This window comes from Dicentrarchus labrax, unplaced genomic scaffold (genome assembly GCF_905237075.1).
Source record: "Dicentrarchus labrax unplaced genomic scaffold, dlabrax2021, whole genome shotgun sequence".
NCBI classification, from domain to species: Eukaryota; Metazoa; Chordata; class Actinopteri; family Moronidae; genus Dicentrarchus; species Dicentrarchus labrax.
Genome location: NW_026136703.1, coordinates 7316990 through 7326438, shown reverse-complemented (window position 1 = coordinate 7326438; position 9449 = coordinate 7316990). Strand labels below are relative to the sequence as shown.

At 36.4% G+C, this 9449-nt stretch overlaps 1 long non-coding RNA gene across 8 annotated transcripts; it reads right to left on the bottom strand.

Moving 5' to 3' along the window:
* Window positions 1-211: 211 nt before the first annotated feature.
* LOC127357825 (uncharacterized) lies at window positions 212-8418 on the bottom strand. 8 transcript variants are annotated; one of them, XR_007882321.1, is made up of 8 exons: window positions 7946-8418; window positions 6472-6633; window positions 4409-4519; window positions 3748-3858; window positions 3087-3197; window positions 2426-2536; window positions 1765-1875; window positions 212-756 (listed from the first exon to the last, which is right to left on the bottom strand). It is a non-coding gene; the product is annotated as an uncharacterized LOC127357825 (long non-coding RNA). The 8 variants fall into 8 exon arrangements; XR_007882311.1 differs by having other exon boundaries at window positions 6472-8418; XR_007882313.1 differs by lacking the exon at window positions 1765-1875 and having other exon boundaries at window positions 6472-8418.
* Window positions 8419-9449: the final 1031 nt, after the last annotated feature.

Sequence of the window (9449 nt, the reverse complement as noted above, 5' to 3'; positions counted from 1 at the left end):
ATTAATGCAGAAAGTGTGTCATTAGGATATTTTCACTAAAGAAAATGTGTATTTTAAGCTTTAAGAACTACTGTGCTCGTGGTTTGTGGTAATATAAGAGGATTCTTAAGTAGGGTTGGATACTGTTGTGAATCACAATTCCACATTGTAAACCAAACTGCACAAAAGTACTGTACATAACACAATAACATTATTTATTCCAGAACCAATATACTTTTTTAGTTTTTATTTATAGCGAAAACAGGGTAAACATACAATTTGTTATACAAATAAAATGGGAATCAAATGATTTACATATCATTTATACTAGAGACATTGTTCTAACTTAATCTTGATATCAGGGGTCACTTAAGTACCAAGAATTTAGTAGTGAATTACTAAATTGTTGTCTCACCCATCAAACTTTTCAACCTTAATTTCACTGTAAGGGTTTTTCTTCGTTTACGTCTCACATGGTTCTTATTTTTAACCACAGTCAACTACCCAGAAACTGTGGAATATTGTACTTCTCAGTCACAGAATACTCAACAACCCTAAAACTAGTATTCATGTTTGTCTGTGTTGTTTGCTGCATTACTTCATAGTAAAAAATAATTTCCTTAGTTCAAGAAGTCAAACTCTCATTTAAATTATACATTTAAACTTTTTATTGAGTCCTGCTCATTTGCGTTCTCTCAAGACAAAACTGAAAGCAACAATACAAACTTGTATAGAGTCGGATACTTCATTTGAATCTTCAACATCTGTGCCTTTCATCTAAGGACAAAAAAGAAGTTACTTAGACATATATCCTTGGAACTGAACACAATCCCAGTGTACTATATTATGACAATACAATTAAAATTGTTTAAAATTCCTACAGTGTTAATCAACCACTTAATTGCAAATGTTATATTATACTTTTCTCACACACTTAAATATTTGGAGTAGTGATGTTAACAAATGGTCCTAAAAACAGCAAAAGTCTAAACACAAGAAAATATTTTGAAACTGAAGTCTGACTTGGTGAATGTTTATACTTCTGAACATAGATAATATTCCTTTGTCTGCAAACACACCGTTTGTGCTGTCACAAAAATATACCTTGAAAATGAATCTGAATAATTAGGACAAATCAAATTTACAACATTTGCGATTTGTAAGTTTAGGCAAAACATTGACTTTTTTTTACGTTTGAAAGACAGCCTTAAAATATAACTACATCTAAAATATTGTAATTGTAAACATAAATATGAAAAACAAGTGTTCAATTTGATGTAATCGCTGCTTAGTATTTATTTACACTACTGCATGTTCTTAATGACAAATTTCTAATGTTAAATTCAAGCCAACAGGCACGAAACTTCAACGACAAAATCATCAAATTCAATATTCCCTCCTCCTCCATCAACCTCTGCCTGTTTTCACACATATTGAATAAACAAGCTTAGTGGGGACATATCACACACCATGTCGTGGTTCCTTATGGGGACCAATGCTAGACCAAGTCTCTAGGTTGTCAGATACTTAACACACAGTTTCTATTCATACACTGATGTAAGATGTGCTATGGGGACGTCGTGAATGTCCCAGAATAGAGTGATATTTTATCAAAAGTAACATCCCTATGAACATTAAAATCTGTCCTGAATATCCTATTACCATTATGTTTCTAGATGCATTTAAAAAAACAGCTTATTTACCTGCTTAAAGGGCATAAAAAGCAACAAACGGTGAGTTAGAAATATTCTAGGAGTAAAGTTTAAGTGCTAAACATGAATGTACCTGTTGATTAGTGTCTCATGGACTCAAAGTTTCAGTCATCTGCGTCTCTAACAAGACAGCATGCTGGGAGCTTTCCACAGGAATGACAGCATCAGCTGCATTCATGGTCATCTGCAAACATTTCAAAATATGAAAAACAAGTTTAAGTCCGATGTTATCACTGCATAATATTTAGTTACACTAATGCATGTTCTTAATGACAAATTTCTAAAGTTAAATTCAAGCCAACAGGCACGAAACTTCAACGACAAAATCATCAAATTCAATATTCCCTCCTCCTCCATCAACCTCTGCCTGTTTTCACACATATTGAATAAACAAGCTTAGTGGGGACATATCACACACCATGTCGTGGTTCCTTATGGGGACCAATGCTAGACCAAGTCTCTAGGTTGTCAGATACTTAACACACAGTTTCTATTCATACAATGATGTAAGATGTGCTATGGGGACGTCGTGAATGTCCCAGAATAGAGTGATATTTTATCAAAAGTAACATCCCTATGAACATTAAAATCTGTCCTGAATATCCTATTACCATTATGTTTCTAGATGCATTTAAAAAAACAGCTTATTTACCTGCTTAAAGGGCATAAAAAGCAACAAACGGTGAGTTAGAAATATTCTAGGAGTAAAGTTTAAGTGCTAAACATGAATGTACCTGTTGATTAGTGTCTCATGGACTCAAAGTTTCAGTCATCTGCGTCTCTAACAAGACAGCATGCTGGGAGCTTTCCACAGGAATGACAGCATCAGCTGCATTCATGGTCATCTGCAAACATTTCAAAATATGAAAAACAAGTTTAAGTCCGATGTTATCACTGCATAATATTTAGTTACACTAATGCATGTTCTTAATGACAAATTTCTAAAGTTAAATTCAAGCCAACAGGCACGAAACTTCAACGACAAAATCATCAAATTCAATATTCCCTCCTCCTCCATCAACCTCTGCCTGTTTTCACACATATTGAATAAACAAGCTTAGTGGGGACATATCACACACCATGTCGTGGTTCCTTATGGGGACCAATGCTAGACCAAGTCTCTAGGTTGTCAGATACTTAACACACAGTTTCTATTCATACACTGATGTAAGATGTGCTATGGGGACGTCGTGAATGTCCCAGAATAGAGTGATATTTTATCAAAAGTAACATCCCTATGAACATTAAAATCTGTCCTGAATATCCTATTACCATTATGTTTCTAGATGCATTTAAAAAAACAGCTTATTTACCTGCTTAAAGGGCATAAAAAGCAACAAACGGTGAGTTAGAAATATTCTAGGAGTAAAGTTTAAGTGCTAAACATGAATGTACCTGTTGATTAGTGTCTCATGGACTCAAAGTTTCAGTCATCTGCGTCTCTAACAAGACAGCATGCTGGGAGCTTTCCACAGGAATGACAGCATCAGCTGCATTCATGGTCATCTGCAAACATTTCAAAATATGAAAAACAAGTTTAAGTCCGATGTTATCACTGCATAATATTTAGTTACACTAATGCATGTTCTTAATGACAAATTTCTAAAGTTAAATTCAAGCCAACAGGCACGAAACTTCAACGACAAAATCATCAAATTCAATATTCCCTCCTCCTCCATCAACCTCTGCCTGTTTTCACACATATTGAATAAACAAGCTTAGTGGGGACATATCACACACCATGTCGTGGTTCCTTATGGGGACCAATGCTAGACCAAGTCTCTAGGTTGTCAGATACTTAACACACAGTTTCTATTCATACAATAATGTAAGATGTGCTATGGGGACGTCGTGAATGTCCCAGAATAGAGTGATATTTTATCAAAAGTAACATCCCTATGAACATTAAAATCTGTCCTGAATATCCTATTACCATTATGTTTCTAGATGCATTTAAAAAAACAGCTTATTTACCTGCTTAAAGGGCATAAAAAGCAACAAACGGTGAGTTAGAAATATTCTAGGAGTAAAGTTTAAGTGCTAAACATGAATGTACCTGTTGATTAGTGTCTCATGGACTCAAAGTTTCAGTCATCTGCGTCTCTAACAAGACAGCATGCTGGGAGCTTTCCACAGGAATGACAGCATCAGCTGCATTCATGGTCATCTGCAAACATTTCAAAATATGAAAAACAAGTTTAAGTCCGATGTTATCACTGCATAATATTTAGTTACACTAATGCATGTTCTTAATGTCAAATTTCTAAAGTTAAGTTCAAGCCAACAGGCACGAAACTTCAACGACAAAATCATCAAATTCAATATTCCCTCCTCCTCCATCAACCTCTGCCTGTTTTCACACATATTGAATAAACAAGCTTAGTGGGGACATATCACACACCATGTCGTGGTTCCTTATGGGGACCAATGCTAGACCAAGTCTCTAGGTTGTCAGATACTTAACACACAGCTTCTATTCATACACTGATGTAAGATGTGCTATGGGGACGTCGTGAATGTCCCAGAATAGAGTGATATTTTATCAAAAGTAACATCCCTATGAACATTAAAATCTGTCCTGAATATCCTATTACCATTATGTTTCTAGATGCATTTAAAAAAACAGCTTATTTACCTGCTTAAAGGGCATAAAAAGCAACAAACGGTGAGTTAGAAATATTCTAGAAGTAAAGTTTAAGTGCTAAACATGAATGTACCTGTTGATTAGTGTCTCATGGACTCAAAGTTTCAGTCATCTGCGTCTCTAACAAGACAGCATGGTGGGAGCTTTCCACAGGAATGACAGCATCAGCTGCATTCATGGTCATCTGCAAACATTTCAAAATATGAAAAACAAGTTTAAGTCCGATGTTATCACTGCATAATATTTAATTACACTAATGTATGTTCTTAATGTCAAATTTCTAAAGTTAAGTTCAAGCCAACAGGCACGAAACTTCAACGACAAAATCATCAAATTCAATATTTCCTCCTCCTCCATCAACCATTAAAATCTGTCCTGAATATCCCATTACCATCAGCTTTCTAGATGCATTACATAAAACTGCTAGGGACTTCTGATTCACAATAGATTACCATCATAACATATGTACAGTTGAAACCAGAAGTTTACATACACTGTATAAAAAGACACATATGCTTTTTTTTCCTCACTGTCTGACATGAAATTAGACAATCACTTTTCCTGTTTTAGGTCCGTTAGGATTACCAAAATTATTTCTATTTGCTAAATGCCAGAATAATGAGAGAAGGATTTTTTTATTACTTTCTTCAAAGTCAGAAGTTTACATACACTAAGATTATTATGCCTTTAAACAATTTGGGAAAGCCCAGATGATGATGTCATGTCTTTGGAAGCTTCTGATTTACTGGTTTATTGACAACATTTGAGTTAATTAGAGACACACACCTGTGGATGTATTGTAAGGCACACCTGAAACGCACTGCTTCTTTGTGTAACATCATGGGAAAGTCTAAAGAAATCAGCCAAGATATCAGGAAGAGAATTGTGGACTTGCACAAGTCTGGTTCATCCTTGGGTGCAATTTCCAGATGCCTGAAGGTGCCACGTTCATCTGTTCAAATAATTATACGCAAGTATAAACACCATGGCAGTGTCTAGCCATCATACCACTCAGGAAGGAGACGGGTTCTGTGTCCCAGAGTTGAACGTGCTTTGGTCCGAAATGTGCATATCAACCCAAGAACAAAAGCAAAAGACCTTGTGAAGATGCTGGCTGAAGCTGGTAAGAGTGTGTCTTTATCCACAGTGAAACTAGTACTGTACCGACATGGGCTGAAAGGTCACTCTGTCAGGAAGAAGCCATTACTCCAAAAGACACATAGGAAAGCCAGATTACAGTTTGCAAATGCACACAGGGACAAAGACCTTAGTTTTTGGAGACATGTCCTGTGGTCTGACGAAACTAAAATCAAACTGTTTGGCCATAATGACCATCGTTAAGTTTGGAGGAAAAAGGGGGAAGCTTGCAAGCCTGAGAACACCATCCCAACTGTGAAATAGAGGGATGGCAGCATCATCTGTTGGTTGATATACACATTTCGGACCAAAGCACGTTCAACTCTGGGACACAGAACCCGTCTCCTGAGCGGTATGATGGCTGGACATTCCCATGGTGTTTATACTTGCGTATAATTGTTTGAACAGATGAACATGGCACCTTCAGGCATCTGGAAATTACACCCAAGGATGAACCAGACTTGTGCAAGTCCACAATTCTCTTCCTGATATCTTGGCTGATTTCTTTTGACTTTCCCATGATATTACACAAAGAAGCAGTGTGTTTCAGGTGTGCCTTAAAATACATCCACAGGTGTGTCTCTAATTAACTCAAATGTTGTCAATAAACCTATCAGAAGCTTCCAAAGACATGACATCATCATCTGGGCTTTCCCAAATTGTTTAAAGGCATAGTATTCTTAGTGTATGTAAACTTCTGACTTTGAAGAAAGTAATAAAAAATTGTCTAAAAAAATCCTTCTCTCATTATTCTGGCATTTAGCAGATAGAAATAATTTTGGTAATCCTAACAGACCTAAAACAGGAAAAGTGATTGTCTGATTTCATGTCCGACAGTGAGAAAAAAAAGCGTATGCGTCTTTTTATAGTGTATGTAAACTTCTGGTTTCAACTGTATACAACACAATCAGTGCCTTCATTTTAACTATGAGCTAAGTGTAAGGAGATTATTATGGTTTAGCATAAGGAGTATAGTTTAGGTGTAATGTAAAATCTTACCACCATGTTCTCCCTCTCCACTTGAATGAAGCATGAATGCAACACATGATGAGTGATAAATGCACCTTCTCCTTTGAGATTCTGCATCATCTATCATGTCTCCTCTGTATTCCAGTACAAAATCTCCTTTGAAGAATGAAGATAGGGCAAATACACCACGTCCTGTAAGACAAAGTAATACATTTTCAAAAAAAACAGGACATTACGAATGTTAATTAGTCTGTGGCAATATGTCCTAAAAACACAATTGCCAATTATTAGTGCATTTGATGGCAGCTTTATTGACCTAAGCTTATCTAATGCATCCTGAAGTTTTGCAATTAAATGTCTCAAAATCATTTTCAATATGTATATGAAGTGAACATGCTGAAGGGCATCCTTAAGAGGACTGACCTTGGTGGCATTTAAAACTGCAGAGAAATGTTTAATGAGACAGCTTTGGCTTTAGTTCTATTACAATACAATTAGAGGCTCTAAGTGAACATCCACACAGGTGTTTTCAGTTATTATGGCTGATTAGACCTCTGCTCAGGTTTAGGGTGGGCTTAAGCTTTGATGAAACTCCATGAGGTCACAAATCTAAATCTCCAATACGAATGGTGAAGGTATATTTTGTCCTGCCCTAACAGGTGTAACAAAGCTGACAGAAGACTCAGGAAGATGTCAATCAATCACAGTATACACACCCATACAGTCCCAAGAAGACTAATAATCAGCAAGATAAACTGAAAAAACTGTGTGGGTGTTCAGAGGCTTAGCTCTATAACTTTTTTCCCCATACTCGCCCTTTCCTGTCGGCTCAGTGTCAGATGCCTTCCCTTCTTGCCATGCCCTATTCTAAATTATTCATTTTTAATAATAAAATAATATTAATAATTATAAGTAAGCTAAGTTTACTTTTTTCTGGTAGTAAAATCAATCAGGACCCATTTATGTAGAGGAGGCATGTGGAATCACTTCACTAGTCACTTTAAAGATACAAACATCAAATTGCAGCCTTGTCAAGCTCAGGTCCCAAAAATACCTGTCCAGATGCACTTTCTCTTAACATGGACAGCTTGCTTTAAATCATCAAAACATCTCTTTACAATTTTTCTATAATATATCTCACCTATATTTACCTAGGATTAAGTTACACCTCTATATATTACTAAATTCATTACCTGGAAATGTATTTTAAATTTCTCTGTTACACACTGAAAAATATTTCACTTTTTTTAGTTGGTATAAACTCCTAGAAATGCACAGAATCCATCCATCATGTAACAACTAACAGTAGCTTTCAGGGAAAGCTAAAAACATTGTTAGTAAAACATTGTAAATTTGCTAGTTACACTAGCCTTCTGTTGCTAATTAAAGCTAACTAGCTATCCTACTAACTAATTAACACTAATTAACCTCATTAGTGGTTTAAAATGGTCATCTATACAAATAATGATTATAGCAAGTAAGTAAATAAGATAATATTGCTTACCTTGTGGTGTTGTAGTTCCTCTTTTTATGTGACAAACATCTTTAATTGAAGGGCCTTTGCGATGCTCCCTTTAAACACTGAAAATTGTGTTTGCTCCTAAAATCCTTCTTAATGGGGACCAGGAAGTGGGCGGTAACATACCATATTTGGAAGATCTGTGTGTGTGGAACGGTGAGTGCCTTACCAGCTCATACAGTAAGGGGGCGCAAGCATGCCCCGTTCACACACACACACTAACTGGAAAACATGCCCAATGGGCCAAAGCTAAAAACCACACAGGCACCTTCAGATAGACTCCTGCATTCATTTAAAAGAGTTTCCCTTTAGGGGACCTCATTTTTCGTCCCCATACTGTTAGAGGTCCCCATGACGTGACTGTGTAAACAGTTTGTTGTCCCCAGGACGTGATGAATGCCAACACACACACACACACACACACACACACACACACACACACACACACAGACACACGCACACACCCCACACACACTTTAGTAAGCCTTAACCATCAACCAAGTTAGAGCCTACAATTTACAGCTATCCTCTTCATCTCTCTGCACAGCTCTGTCTTCCTGTTTAATATTTAATGGCTGCCAGGCCATTGTTTTCTTGGTTTCCATTTTTTTCTTCTTTTACTGTTTTACAGTTATTCTTCTCAGCCTTTTATCCTCTCACAAAGTTAGGACCCTTGAGAGATTGCTAGATCTTGTCTGTGTATAGTTTGTGTGAATGTGTGCATGCATGCAAGAGAGATTTATTTTTGGCTTTATTTGCTGTATCAGGGCTTGTCTTGAGCAAACTCCACTGTGTGGTAGCTCTAATCAGTGTCGTGGGAGGTGACAATTAAAATATGACGGTTCCATGCAGACATTTTCAGTGTTCATTAGCCTTTAGTGTGACATTATGAACAAATTAAGAATACCAATAAGGCTGCAACACTTACCTAAGACTGGAAGTGGGTTGTTTATTGTGTCATCTGATGATCTGATGATGCTTTCATTCTAAAATTGACTTGATATGACATTATCTTCACATTTTACAATACACACTCAAAATACACAATAAACAAGTAAACTTTCTAAAACAACACACTACTTTTTAAAATATTCTCTATCCTCCTGCACACACTTTTTTCCTGTAGGTAAGGTATTAGTATTCACTTCGCTACATACCTTGCTTTAAATAGCTTGATCGATTGGCACTCTGTGTTCACAGACAATTGTAAGTATCCTAGAGGTTTACCAAACATGATGAATGCATTTCCTTGCTCATAGAAATATTTGAAAAGTGGTCCTTTAGAAATCGTGAAACCTGCACTGTTAATTAGTAGAGTAGTATAAAATGTCTGGTGTATACATGTCCCCTTGTGCAGTATGCTCTCATAAGCTGGCTCCTAGGCCATGACAAATACATAGGAGGACACAGTAGATGGTGATAAATTAGTGAATTGTGAAATGAGTAAATCAACCAAACGTAAAACCAAACAGAAATCAAGCAAAAGCTA